This window comes from Rhipicephalus sanguineus, chromosome 10 (assembly GCF_013339695.2).
Source record: "Rhipicephalus sanguineus isolate Rsan-2018 chromosome 10, BIME_Rsan_1.4, whole genome shotgun sequence".
NCBI classification, from domain to species: Eukaryota; Metazoa; Arthropoda; class Arachnida; order Ixodida; family Ixodidae; genus Rhipicephalus; species Rhipicephalus sanguineus.
In genome coordinates, this window is record NC_051185.1 from 70,983,128 (window position 1) to 70,997,204 (window position 14,077).

The following is a 14,077-nucleotide window of genomic DNA, read 5'->3' on the forward strand; positions in this document are numbered from 1 at the left end:
AGACAGACGGACAATTTTCTCGTAGAGAAGGGCCTACAAATGCGTATGCATTTAAAAGGTGATTTGCATAACTTCAGTTCTTTTGTGTCGTTGTCTATGCATGCTGTCCACTGGGGTAGCATCCAGAGGTGGTGTTTTCTTTTACTGCGTAAGCTGTTGTTAGCTCACGGACAACAGCCCATTTTGATGGCGAAGTCGTCCATTGCCACTGCCGGTGTCCGTGTCAGCTATAGCGCACAGTGAGAAAAAAAAAATGAGGGGGGGGGGGGATTAGAGCCAGAATGAAACCCAGGCAATCTGCGTGGCAGTAAGTATTGCCACACTCGCTTCTTTTTCTATGTCTGTGTAACTGGCCCGTTGCATGTCAACCACTGCCTTGCACAGGCTGCGCCGGAATGTCTGGGAATGTTCCCGATTATTTTACCCTTATGAAAATGTGAGATGAGTTCAAAAAGAAAGTCTAATGACTTTTGACATTTCAGTCATTTGACGCTCTAATGTGGCCCTTCAGAATTTTGTAATGTATTTGCAATGCCATTCAAAAACATATTGGCCGATCATTCTGATGCGTATTAACATGTGATAGTCTGATGCGGATTAACATGTGATAGTCTGATGCGTATTAACATGTGATAGTCTAGTGAGCATGAAACGACCGTTGACATCAACACTCATTTGATTCTCTAATGTATTTCTTCAGAATTGTTTAATGTACTCCATAATGTCATTCAAAAACATATTGGCCACCGTCATTCTAATGTGTACTTATGAGTGACTTTCTTGTGAGTATGAAACATCCTGTTTGCAATGACCCTCGGCCAAGCTTGTGCTTCGTGGCCAATAACATTCATAACATTCCTGAAACAGAACTATTACAGTGCATGATAAGATTGATGATATGTCCGGATGATAGTACGGAATCACATATTAGTTGTGCCTCACAATGTGTTTGCTGGTTGATACACATGCAGCCAAGCATCATACGAAAGTGCATGTGTGCACCTTCTACAACACTTGTGCTGTACAAAGACATTTCTCACAAAAGAAATGGATAAAAACATTTATTGACTGGGAAACATGCAGAGGTTAAATGAAAGAAAAATATGGTGTACACCTGTCATATCTTCGTTTCATTTAATCTGTCTACTTAACATTGATGACAGATTGCTTTTGATGCGCAGGGTCCTTGTAGGGAATCCATGTATGGTGTATCCATGCATGTGTATCCTGCACGAAAGATCGCAGTAAATATATAAGAGTTGCCAAAGAAAACTTTATCCAACACACCGTGCACCTTAGAACACTTAGATGTACTGCCAAGGCCCCGTGCAGATAGTTGACAAAAAAAACTTTTGTGAAGTTAAGTTAGTCAAAACTGCATCTTATATCGCATTTCCAATCGAAACTTTCAGCAAATCCTGTTAGAAAACAGGAAAACAACACAGAAGGTCAAGTCCAGCATCAAGCATACATTAAAGGGGCCCTGCAACACCTTTCTTAGTTATATTGGAATAGTCTCATTATTGACGTATGACTCTTCACGAGTCATATGCCGCAAAAATTTTTCGAATCCGTCAGTCTAAGTGGTGTTACCAAATTATAGAGATCACGGTCCGCAGCTTTCTCCCTCACCTCAACGCCGCGAGCGCGCGGAGAGCTAGGCAGCGAGTTGAGGGAGGGAGCGCAGACGAGCGAGGCTCCGCCCAAGAGCGCCGGCGGAAATTTTTCTTCATTTTTTTCTCTCTGATGTCTGGGCGCAACCACGTGGTCTGTGCCGCCACTTCCGGTCGGCTTGCGTCGTTCTCGTCGAGCGGAGCCGATCGCAATGTGTATCGCGCGTGCTTGAAAACTGCGCGTCGGTTTGGTAAGTTGGGTGTGCACCTCGAACGCCGTAGTGTTTCATCGCTTTGCCAACCATGGAAGCAAACCTGCGCGCTCGTTTGGAACGAATGACAGCTGAGATCGGTTTCGGCCCATACTCCGATACACCGCCTCGTAAGACCGGCACTGGCAGACGACCCCGAAGCGCCGCCATTACCGGACGCCAGCATTGTTATCGGAGACATGCTGCACGGCTGCCTCGGTCGGTCGTGAGAACGTGCCGACGATGCAGTTCCCAGCTGATGAGGCAACACTCGAACGGCTGCCACTCTCAACGGCAACCGGCGATGGTCAAAAGCACAGAAATATTCACGTTTTCGGCACTGCGCATGGCGAAGAAACGGAACCACGCAACTACGAGCAGACGAGCTGTCGGTGAGACCGGAAGTGCTAATATTAATGTTTGTTCGGTTTTTTTAACGCGATAACAGAATATAAACATACATATTATCTACTTATTGAACTCAAAATTAACAACGAAAGGAATAATGAGGGTGTTATCGTGATTATAACATCAGCCAATGGTGGCACTGCCGACAATCGCGTCATATTTTGCGGACTAATACATCATTTGTCGAGAGAAGAGGGAGCGATTTTCAGCTGACTTTGAGAATTTATTGTAAATTCCAGGCCGTGCGCATCGCTATAATATTTGGCTCGCGTGTTCTCGGGAGCCTCGACTACCGATCGGCAGCGCTTTTTGAGCATGCTCGAAAAGTGTTGCAGGGCCCCTTTAATGGAGTTACGTCTGAGTCTTGTTTCTTTGATCTTAGAATTCCCTCAAAAAAGGTGCAATAGGTTCATGAGCAGGCGCAACATGTCCAAGCTTTTTGTAAAGATTGAAACAAATGCCTACCATAAAATATAAACTCGACCAGGCTCACAGGTAGAACGCTCCCATCTTCTTCTGCAAGCTGTCGTCTGCTTCAGTTCCACGAACAGGTGAGATCACCGGGTACATATGTAAAGGATACCAGAAAACATTCATGAGTTGGCGCACCACACAGACCTTACAGCTCACACACAATAATACAATGTATTCAGGCAAGTCTATGTTTATATACCAGCAAGGGCCTTGAATGATGGACTCAGATTGCGCTATAAGAACAGGTATAACCTGAGCAACGGCTCATGGCAGACAACTGTAATGGTGCCATTGCAAGCCGAACTTTCAGAAACTTATGTACTTAGTAAACACTATGTGGTTGGAGAACGCAGATTACCATATAGGTAATTTAAATGACGAAAATTACATCAGCTTTGCTACACAATATAAAATGCATAAATTGATAAAATAAGAGTATGTGTGGCCCATGTGCACACTCCATAATGCCGAGCTTTACATATTGTATTATATGATGAATTTGAGCCGTTTAGGAAAGTAATTCTAGTCGTGTTAAAGCCAATCAATGCCTGGAATATCAGTTTGAATTTGTAGTGCTGCAAGCATAAAAAACAACCGTTAACCACTTTAGTCAGCCTTCTGTAAACTTCTGCACACATAGTTACATATGAGAATTTAGATTTGTTTCCCCTAATATTTACTTCATAAAATTAAAGTAGCACTCTCACAATGAATGCTACATCTTAGTCGCACAACCTGCAAATAAGAGCGCTTTTTCAGTTTCATGCTGCCTTAAGAAAAGCTCACAAAAGAAACATGAACTTTAGATAAGCACATAATTGAGGTGTGCTTTTGCCACCCCAGCACAGTGGATAAAAAGCTCTTGGAACAGTGCTGCTTAACCATTACAACAACTTCTGTTAATATAAACCAGTATGCTTCAGGAAACAATATAACGACGGGAAAATATTTCACATCATTTTTCTCAAACACAAATATTGCAACAAAAGGCCTTGCCAAACGCAACTAACTGGCATATTGTCTAGAATTGATAATTATAAACATGTTGTGCTACTTCAAATTAGTGTACACATGGTGTTAGTACCAGAATATAACGTAATTCACTGACTTGTATTATCTTCAAGTGGGTTCACCCAACGCAAGTTCGTTTCTCGTAGCAACGACCTTGCACAGTCAGATTAAAATCCTAACCATAGTGCAACTAACTTCTAACAAAAACAAGCGCGGTGCAGTAGTCGTGGAGAAAGCCACAACACACGCCACTGCAGAGCACCGCAGCGTGTTTTTATATCTTCCTCCCCGCGTACTACATGCCAATTATTACTGAGTTTCCTGAGGTTACTTCATTTGTACCTGCATCATGAGAAGGCTAGGCGATGAACGTTATGTTTAAAGCAGTTCTATTTCCGAAGTGAAAAGCCATCGTACAAGTAGCTTCAGGCGATGATCTCGTGCAGTATACAGCTGTAGTCGATTTCAATAACTTTCGACGACGCTAAGAAGTTTATTTACAGAATAACAACTACAAAAAATCTTGCAAATTATTCTTCCTTCGGTTTGCGATCGCTTCTGAGCGGCTGAATCCAAGAACGGGCCACTTTCCCTCTCGGTCGCGGCCCCGTCAAGTCTAGGGGAAAGGGGCATGCTCTCAAGTACTGCAGTCCCCCCCCCCCCCCCCCTCCGGTCCCTTACGCCCAAAAGGAAAACGCGAGTGCGGCCCTCCCTGCGACACATACATCGCGCAGACGTCCCCAAGGTCACCCAGCCCCCGGGTAGAGAAGCGGCAGCGGCGCTTTTGTGTGCCCCCTCCACCCTCCCACGCCAGCAAGCGGGAAGCGGGTGGGCCGAGCGACAGGCATTCTTGGAATAATGGAACAACAGCCAAGGAAGAAGAGCGCCATGACAAGAAACGCTTGCGTTACAGAAGCGAGCGGAGTATCGCGCAAAGCAACGCGCCTTCATCCACCCGTTGCAGTTGTAGGTAGTGAACGCACATGGTGAATGCTTCATACAACCGTATAAAGTGCACAGAAAGCATTGAGCATAGCGTAAAACATACCTGTCTATCATCCTTCCTCTGGCCATCATCCCCGCAGAGTGAACACACTGCCCAGACGATCACACTCGGTTCCTGCGTAAAAGACGTCATGTAATGAACCTAGCTGTGTAATTCAGAAATATTCTAGAACTTACCAAAATCAGGCATCCACTGTGCACTCTTCAGCTTTACAGTCCACAATGTACCGTACACTCCACTCGGCGACAGTCTTGTCAAAAGGCTGCTGTACGTCCGCACTCGCCGTCAGTCACGAGACTAGGACATAGATCGTCTTGGAAGGTACACTTGATATTGAATCACGTAACCAACGTGCATAATCGATAAACGTGGTAACGAAGCATTGTAGAACACATCATGGCACACACACACAAACCGCGCGCACCCGTCAAACAACTAAAGCGCCCCCAAGGACAAGGGAAGGCTACGGGGGCGGAGCTACTGCACATGTACTGCTCCGCGAAATAGTCCGGTTCGGCGCGCGTTTCGAATTTAGTTTTGATTTGTGAACCTTCCGTACCTCCTGTGACGGCCATTTCATTATTCGAGCGGCCACCGCAGGCTTATACAGCCATTTGCTAGTGAAATTCGTCAGAAGCTCCCTCGGCGAGTCGTCGGGAAAGCTGGAGGGTGACGAGCGCTCACTTGAAGACGAAGGCGCTATTTTGACTGTGAGGTGCACGTAGAAGGTGGGACGTTTTCACAAGTGCAAAAACGCGAAATGACGCTGCATAAATCAAAACAAGTATAAATATCTCCTTGGTGCGCGCTGACCCTCTCTTCAAACAGCGCTCCGTAGAAAATAAAGCAATGTTGTTTTTTATTTTCACGCAGAAAACACAACGCAATTGTGGGACTATAATCTTCAACGGTAGCACACGCGTAGTTCGGCTCTCTAGCCTTCCCTTCATTGCCAAGTGTTGCAACTGCTTGCTTACACTAAGATAACACCATAAGTGGCAGTAGTGTCGTTTCACTGTACATAAAAAAGTGTACTTATGGCTATTTTGACACCCATGTGTGCATGTTGGGAATGTGTTATGGCTGTTCGATTTGTTATACAACTCTACATTTTGTTTGGGAAATGAAAGAAGTTAGAAATGGGCAGTTTTCAAACTCGCATCCCAGACGACGGTCATCTCTGAGTCCTTACTCAAAAGAAATGCTTTTTTGTTTCAAGTTACTGCCCTCTCCGTGGATAGAAAGAGGTAGGGATTATGACGGGAGGAGGAAATGGGTAGGGTGATAGTACATTCGGGACCGTAGTGATAGGCGACACCCAACGTTGCACACAGAGGAGGTGAATGGGACAAGGAAGGAGTGAAGGGAGAGAGGAGTTGACGCCGTGGAGAACAGAAGAGAGTCGCGTGGAGACGACATTACGAGGGGGGCGGGGCGGGAGAAGGATGTACGCGACGTTGGGCCAAATCGAACTTTGCTTGTCGGCTGCTTCTGACCAGCGTTGCAACAGCGAGGAGAGATAGAGACAGTAGTTTGAGGTTGGGAAAAACGCTTGTCCGCGTATCTTTGCAACCAACATTCTGTTTTGGACATATATGTAAGTGCACCATGCATAAGAACAGTCCCTAATTTTTATCACAACAATAACGAACTTTTTTTTCTGTACGTCACCCATTGTCCACAGTTCCAATTCTTCTCCGCCTCCCAAAATCCTTCGCGACGCCGTGCGGGTAATCCCCACTCTCCTCCGTTAATTTCTACTGGACAAATGGGCAACACGGGCCCCTGAGCGAGTGTTCGCAGTGTCACTTGATCATATCTGTTCATATTTGCATATGTGATCGACTCATGCCTTTTAAAAATAAGGAAATGCTTACTTCTATATATACGGCAGGTAATATAATGAACCTTGCTGCGGTCGTCCGCAATTCTTCGATCGCCGGTGCATGGGCGATATATGTAAAATATTTACGCATTCTACTGAAACACGGTATTTGTGTACATTGCAACACAAATTGTTTATTGCGTGTAGTCTCTGAAAGACGAACTTGTCTATTGTGATAAACTGATTTTACGGTGGCGATTAAGGCTATTTAACTTCTTTGTTGTGATGCGCGTTTTGACATTAGGAACGGCAACTGAAAGTCTGAACACTTCAGTCACCAGAAATTAAGTGCACATGTCATTTGACTCTGTGATGTACACTTAATGTTAAACGACATTAGGCTTTGCATGTCTAATGTTTGTCTAGTGACTCATTAGGAGCGCACTTAGTCGACATTAGACACTCAAGACTCATTTTCATAAGGGTAGAATCTTCCTATATGATTGTGCGCACAGCGCGAGCAATATAGTTTATTCTGTAACCAACGCGGTCACTGCAGCGATAACGCTGGAATCTTCACTGCCACATGTATAAATGCGGACCCGCCTTACCGCAGATGAGATGACCGACGGCCGACGATTGTGATCGCCACTATCAGTGTACAGCGTATATCGCTTGTAGTTTGTCTTTTTGTTTCCTGGGCACAAGTTCGCCCAATAAAAAGTTTTCATCTGTACCAGGAAAGGTTAAGAACTGCATTCTTATAAATCTTTGTCTTCTCCTTTTTTTCTTTTTTTTTTGTACGTCGGCTTCTGCTCTATGTGTTATTTCGGTGGATCATGTGTGAATGTGCACTACAGTTGTACTTAACTCAACATGGCAAACCAAGACTTCGTGCCGTTTATTCACATTCACAGTGTCAAGTCCGAACTGTACTTATCATCACCATTATGCTAATGTCGTATAGTTAATATGTGTCAACGCCAATATGTTGATCCAGCAGCTCTTTCAATATTATATTTGTCGGTATACATGTGACATAGGTAGCAGCACCTAGAATTGAAAATGCTATATTGTGCTTGTGACCCATTGCACTTAATGAATGTTTCGAATTGAGGGTAGCCGAAGTTTCTGCTTTTAATTAGGAACGCTACAAAACACGAATGCATTTGATTATGAAGGCTTGTGCACTTGGTCACAACCAAGGTACAACCCGGATTGTGTTTGTGTATGTATGTGTGTTTGTTTGTTTGTGTCTATTCCACTTTATTCACTTGCACTGCATCGTTTTATTATGAACCCAGGTGTCTTATGTACTACTGTTCAACTAATGCAGAATTTGTGTAAATCTGCATGATTAGGCTTGCTTATTTTCATGGTGTCACAGTGGAGATGATTTGTCTGAACATTTTTTTTTGCGTTCCTAAAACAACTGTTTTGCGGGGCGAAGCGTCAGTGGGCAGCTACATTGTGGGCATTGTGATTCATCACCGAACTTTTAGGCTGTCCGAAGACAAGCTCAGAAATGGGGTACAGTACTCGCGAATTGAACTGCGACATTGTTTCTTTTTTTAAAGTATAACAGCTCCTACGAGCAATTTCTCGCGCTAACCGCGCCATGTCACTGCGAATTGGCCGGTAACAATAGCGTTTGCTGTGATCTAAGTGTATGAGTCAAAATTGCGCTGATATGACACGAACTGTTACGCTCGAAACGAGACTGCGTGCGTTACTTAGCCCTAAAGTTTCGCATTTCAATCCGTGAGTACTGTACAATAATTACTATGCTTTGGTAGCTTATGGCAGTGCCTGCGCAATATGAAACTCATGTGGTCACATAGTCAAACTTTGTTGCGAAACTTACGACTAATAAAAGCATTTATGTCTATTTTGATACGGTGAAACATCGAAGTTTTTGTGGCTCTTTGTCTTATTTCTCTGTTTGAAGGCAGTCTAGCTGTTACAGACACTGTGATGCAGGGGCATAGCCCGAAATTGTTTTGTGTGTGTTTGCAGGTGTGCTTGTGTACCGGGTGTCCCAGCTAACTTGTGCCATATAAGTTGGCGGTGGTTTCTTGGCGCGCGCTCGCTACAACTTGCACCGTCACGCCCGCCAACTCTGACGCGGGCCAAGAAACCACCAGCGTTTTGCAGTGAAGTACACCAAGGGAATAGAAAGGGGCCACTCTCTAGGGACGTAGAGTATGTGTTCCCCGATGAGGCGTCATTTACAGTGGATGTGTGTTTGTGGAGGGAGGGTCTTCCTCGAACTTGGGAACTTCGGCCTCCGCGCCCCTCAAGCCGCGTACCTTAGCATGCTTAATTAGTGACTGCATTCTGTTCAAGGCATCTGTATAATGCTAAGAGCCCTGCGTGAACAAACTTTTAAAGGGGTCCTGAGCCATTTTTCCAAGTAATCATCGAATAACCTCAGTATCGGAATTCACTGCCTCACGAATCGATCACCGCAAATATTTTTCAAATCCGTCAAGAACGAGCGGAGTTACGGGGGATCTGTGGCACACTTTAAGCGCTTTTTAGATGCGAAGTATCTTAAAGGGACACTAAAGGCAAATAACAATTTATGTCAGAGTGAAAGCCCAATGTATGACAACTTCTAAAACGGCAATATTATCAACAGCAGTGCCCTACTTACCGAGAAATTAAGCTAAATGTATCACATGATGAGCGCCACGAGAGGGACATTTTCGAAGGGATCCCGATGACGTATGGAAGTCGGCCTACAATAAATCACTAGTAATCAAATTAGCAGCAGTAAAAAAAGAACATTCCGAGCATCAAAAGACGTAATAAAATGCTGTTTGTTCGTTTCCGCTTGATTCATGGAAAACAAAACCTCCGTGGCGCTGCCATGGGGAACGACGCGCGTGGTTCAAAGGTTCCGTTTTCGCCGAACTGCGCCTCGCCCGTCTCAGTGGTAGTTTCGGGATCGCGTACTGCCGTGCGTGTTTTGCGCGCTCGTGAAAGTCGCTCTGACAGAAAGTTCGACAAAATGCCGCATGCGTGTGATATTGCCGGATGCCCGAATGGTGCACAACGCCAGTGCTGCAGCAAGGAAACCGGTGTGTCTTTTCACTGGGTGTCGCGGAATGAACCCTTACGCTCGAAGTGGCATAGTGTCATGCCATTGCGCCAGTGTGCTAAACAGTCAAAACCTCTGCGTGTGTGCTCGCTGCACTTTCGTACTGAGGATTACGAGACCAACCGCAACTTGGTGAAGGCTTTGAATGTGCCCATCCGAGCAAGTCTTTGCCGCAGCGCCGTTGTTGCTACTGTGGGTCCCGCTACTTCCGCTCGGCTGCTACTAGTGTCGGCGGCCGCGCAGTAAAAGCGGGCAACGTTGGGCACGGCAGCAGTGACGTATGAAAGTCGTATTTTCAGGCGGGAGATTTGAAGCGCGCTAACGCGATGCGGACCACTAAAAACGTGATTTTATTTCAAAATAAGCACTTCCTTGGCACAAAAGCAGCACTACGAGGTTTCTGGACCGCTATTTCAACAATCAACGTCGACTTAATATTTGCCTTTAGTGTCCCTTTAAGGCGGAGCTCAATCGGGTGGTGGTGGTGGTGGTGGCGTGCGGCGTGACCACCCTTACTGCGCATGCGCATACCCTCTCCACACACCTCCTCTCCGCTCCCCCTATCCACTCCCCCTCTCCCCTTCCCCTCTCCACATACCCTTTCCCCTCCCCTCTCCCATAGCCCCTCTCCACTTCCCCTCTCCCCTCCCCTTTCTACTCTTCCTCTGAAACGCGGGCGAGACATGCCGAAATTCTCTCCTGCGCAACGCCGCGATGAGCTCGAGCGCATGCGCGTCCCCTCCCCTTCTCTCTCCTCTTCTACGCTGCCCCCCTCTCGCCCGCCTGTCGACTGCGCTCCCCGCTCGCCCTGTGAGAATTAACGGCCAGGCTAGATGGACGATACGACGCGCGTAGCGTCCCTCTTCGCGTTCCACGACGCGAGGTCGGTAGCATGCCCAATGAACGCCAACGGAACGCGATCGTGCAAGTGCTCCCACTTCGCATCGCCTCATGGTCCCTTTTAGCGGGAGATGGTGTAATTTTTTCTCTCGTCCCGACGAGTGCGCTGGAAGCTATTCTTGGGGGGATGCCACAAGGAAAAGAAGCTACGTCGAGCGCGTCATGAAACGCGGCCGCTCTGTTCATGTGTGATTCCGGTCCGCTCTAGTGTTACTGCTGTGAAATTTAAGCACACTACAGAGCGCAGCGCAATCACGTGAGGGCATCCCGTGGAAAGAAGCGCACTTGATCCGAACGGCGCTCTTGGTTTATGTTAGCTATTGGCCAATAGCAGCATTCTGCTCTGTGACGACATACAGCTGGCGTCCCACATAACTGAAGAGAGAGAGCGCTTGAGAAAGTGGCAAATTTGCGCTCCGCTTGTGAACCCTCCTTGCCACATACGACTGCAAGATTTGGCTGAGCTCTTCACAGCGGCGTCTTCTTTCCGCTTTATGTGTTTTTTTCAGGACCCCCAAAGTTTTGATCGCAATGATGGCAGGCTGGTTTTGTGTACCTACCCGTCTTTGGGACGGACACAAATTAAAGTTGGAAAAGTGCGGTCGTCATTCTCTCCGTAAATATTCTGCCTGTTTTTGTAAAGCACACAGTCAGAAAACAAGCACATTGTAAGGGTATATTGCACAAAGAATTTGCCAATCAAAAATGTATTTAGACGGTCTATAGACTGTGTACACCCATTTTTAGACAACCTATAGACTCTAAATTCATTTTTGTAAGGGTAGTTACTAGTGTCAGTTTATGTAGGCTGCAATACATTTACCTTCCTTAGAGTGGATGTTGGAGGCACCTTGTGTTGTTCTTCACCCTATGTCATGTTGCAAGGATCGAGCACTCAGACAACATGAATAACCAGAATTTGTTTTACTTTAGCCGTCATAAGAACAAAAATAGCGCTTCTGAGACATCACCGAGTTCACGGAACATTCCATAAGGATGCCTTGTGCACATGCTTTAAAATGATTTGCAATCTTCGCTTAACATCTCAGTCATCCATGCTTTCTTTGTGCAGATATAACTGTCCTTTCGCAAAGACAGGCTGAATGTAAAAAAAGAAAGGGCTTTAGCGTGGCTTTTTATTAATTCGGAAAATAGGCATTGGCAGCGTCGACTACTTGAGAATAACAATATCGTGATTTGTCAGTAAAATATAAATATCTGTTGCATCTTTACGTATGTTAACAGTACTGATTTCTACCTTTTCAGATAGTTTTGTCAGCCTTTTACTAACTCTGCTTGGGACGTTATCGAATGTATCGATACATAATTTGCACTCGGGCTTCGCCCATATTCCTTCTGTCTTGCCAGTCCCACGCCAGGAAAAATGTTCTGGCATAGTTATGACTGAAGCTATAAGGCTAGACTGTAACGTGATTCCGACAGGGCGTGTAACTGTGGACGCTAGTCATGATCCAAGACCTCGCAAACAATGGCCTAGATAGCGTAATTTACGATAGGCCCGTGTTTTACGAGAGGTCCCTGCCAACTGCCCCTACAGCAGCCAGAATATTAGAGTTTTAGTGATGGGTACCCAAGCGGCTAGCGCACGCAAGATGTTGGGGCAGCCGTACTGTGCATTCGTGAAACCCCAAGCACATGCGTGCGCATGGCAGCCAAAAACGTCGGTTTCCCTAGCAGGTCACGTTACTGATGACGTCAGTCTCGTCACTCCTGCGGCCGCTAGTACTCGTCCGCGCTTATTGCAGGCAAGGACATAACTTTGTGCGTGTTTAGTAAACTTGCAACCTTCAGTGCGAAAACAGCTCGCAGAAAAATAAACGACACAAACAACGAAGATTGTTGCGACCCTCCTCTTTTTTCATAACTTCTGTTGCTCAAAGTCATCAAGCACAATTACCCATGTAGTATAGGTTTCCTCCTTCGTTTGGCGGCGGAAGAACAGTCATAGAGGGAAGAGAACAGAGACCTACGTAAAGGTCAATTACAAGCCCCTCTAACTGATTCAGGTTTCTCGTATTTTTCGAAGCTGACTGACGCTTGCTTATTCTGCATAAGCGAAGTATATAATTTTTAAACTTGAGCATGCCGGCGCAAGCTCTGTTGTTCTGTGTTTCGTCCATTTAGTACAGGCTCATGCGGACGGGCACGTGACGCTCGTAGATGTTCGAGGTGTATCGCGACGACCAGGTTTCGCGGAGACCTGATGGTGAGCACACCCGTGGGGCTGAAGCAGGGCGCGCACGGTGAGCGGGTCGACGCCGTCGGGCAACGGCACCTTGCGGTCGAACTCGCGGGTGATGTTGCCGTCGGTGCGCTTGGCCGTGATGAAGACCATGCCGGCGCGCGTCTTCACCGACAGGTCGTCCGGCTTGAAGTGCAGGCCGATGTCGAAGGACACCTGCACAGCGATAACCGCGCTCTTGAAATAACGTATTATGCAAAAAGAAAAAAGAGAAAAAAAATCCAAGCATGGTACAGCCCAGGACTAAGGAACCTGGCGATCGGAAAGAGAGGAACGGAACTAAATGTACCACTACTCGTTTTACTGGTGATGTTACATGTGGGGTTGAACTTCTCACAGAAACGTGGGTTGTATACGTGGTTGTCACGAGCCACTCAAGCCTTAAGCATAATTGAACATGAAAGACCTGTATGTTAGTTACAAACAGATTGTCGGCGGTGATTCTGTGGAACGCTGGCCTGCTTATGAATATGCTACTCAGATTTGAATGTACCTTATTCTGTAGATTCACGGTTTCTATGGTCAGTCGTCAGTGTTTCGAGAATACTGTGTGAGGGGTATTAAATGCGGCAACAACAGTGACAAGGAGCATTGACTCTGACGCTTCCGTGCACGGTGGATCTATACACATTTCGTAGAAGGCTCCTTGGCGCCGCCATGACCCCCTGGGTTGCGGCAAGTAGGCCTGAACACCAAAAAACAAACGCATTGTCGACGTAGCAAAGTCAGTCTTTGTACTTCCGTGCACACTCGGCAAAGGACGCGCGAAAACTTACAAAGCTACATGTGTTATGATGTCTAAGCCTCCGTTACACTCTGACGCCCTCCTAAAATACTCGAGCTCGACGCGCTCCTGGCGCTCATGTCGCGCACCTTGAACTCTTCGAGATCCTTGTCCGGGAGGGCCTGGAGACGTCGCGCGCGAAGAGGGGTCGGCATCCATGCCGTCGATGGCTGACGTCGCGGATGATGCGCCTTGGGGTCGTGGTCGTCGTGGTGGTTGTGGTGACGATGCCGCCGCCCTGGCGTGACCCTGTGGCGCACCGTGGTGAACTCGGCGCCGCCCGAGCGGGCCTTGGGAAGTCGAAGAAGTCGCCATCATCGTCGATCACCTGACGGCGCACGGTGGTCACCGTGCGCGTAGGGACGGTGCGCACCCGGTACGAGGACGTCATGTCTCCTGTGGTCGTTGGTTCGGCTTACACTGCGCAGAGGAAAGAGTG

The 14,077-nt window shown here is 46.8% G+C and overlaps 1 long non-coding RNA gene and 1 pseudogene across 1 annotated transcript; both read right to left on the reverse strand.

Moving 5' to 3' along the window:
• Positions 1 to 1,052: 1,052 nt before the first annotated feature.
• On the reverse strand, positions 1,053 to 5,312 carry LOC125760213 (uncharacterized). The gene is made up of 4 exons (XR_007417842.1): positions 4,940 to 5,312; positions 4,806 to 4,877; positions 2,738 to 2,802; positions 1,053 to 1,227 (listed from the first exon to the last, which is right to left on the reverse strand). It is a non-coding gene; the product is annotated as an uncharacterized LOC125760213 (long non-coding RNA).
• Positions 5,313 to 12,699: 7,387 nt separating this feature from the next.
• LOC119372109 (heat shock protein beta-1-like) lies at positions 12,700 to 13,793 on the reverse strand (annotated as a pseudogene).
• Between the last annotated feature and the right edge of the window lie 284 nt (positions 13,794 to 14,077).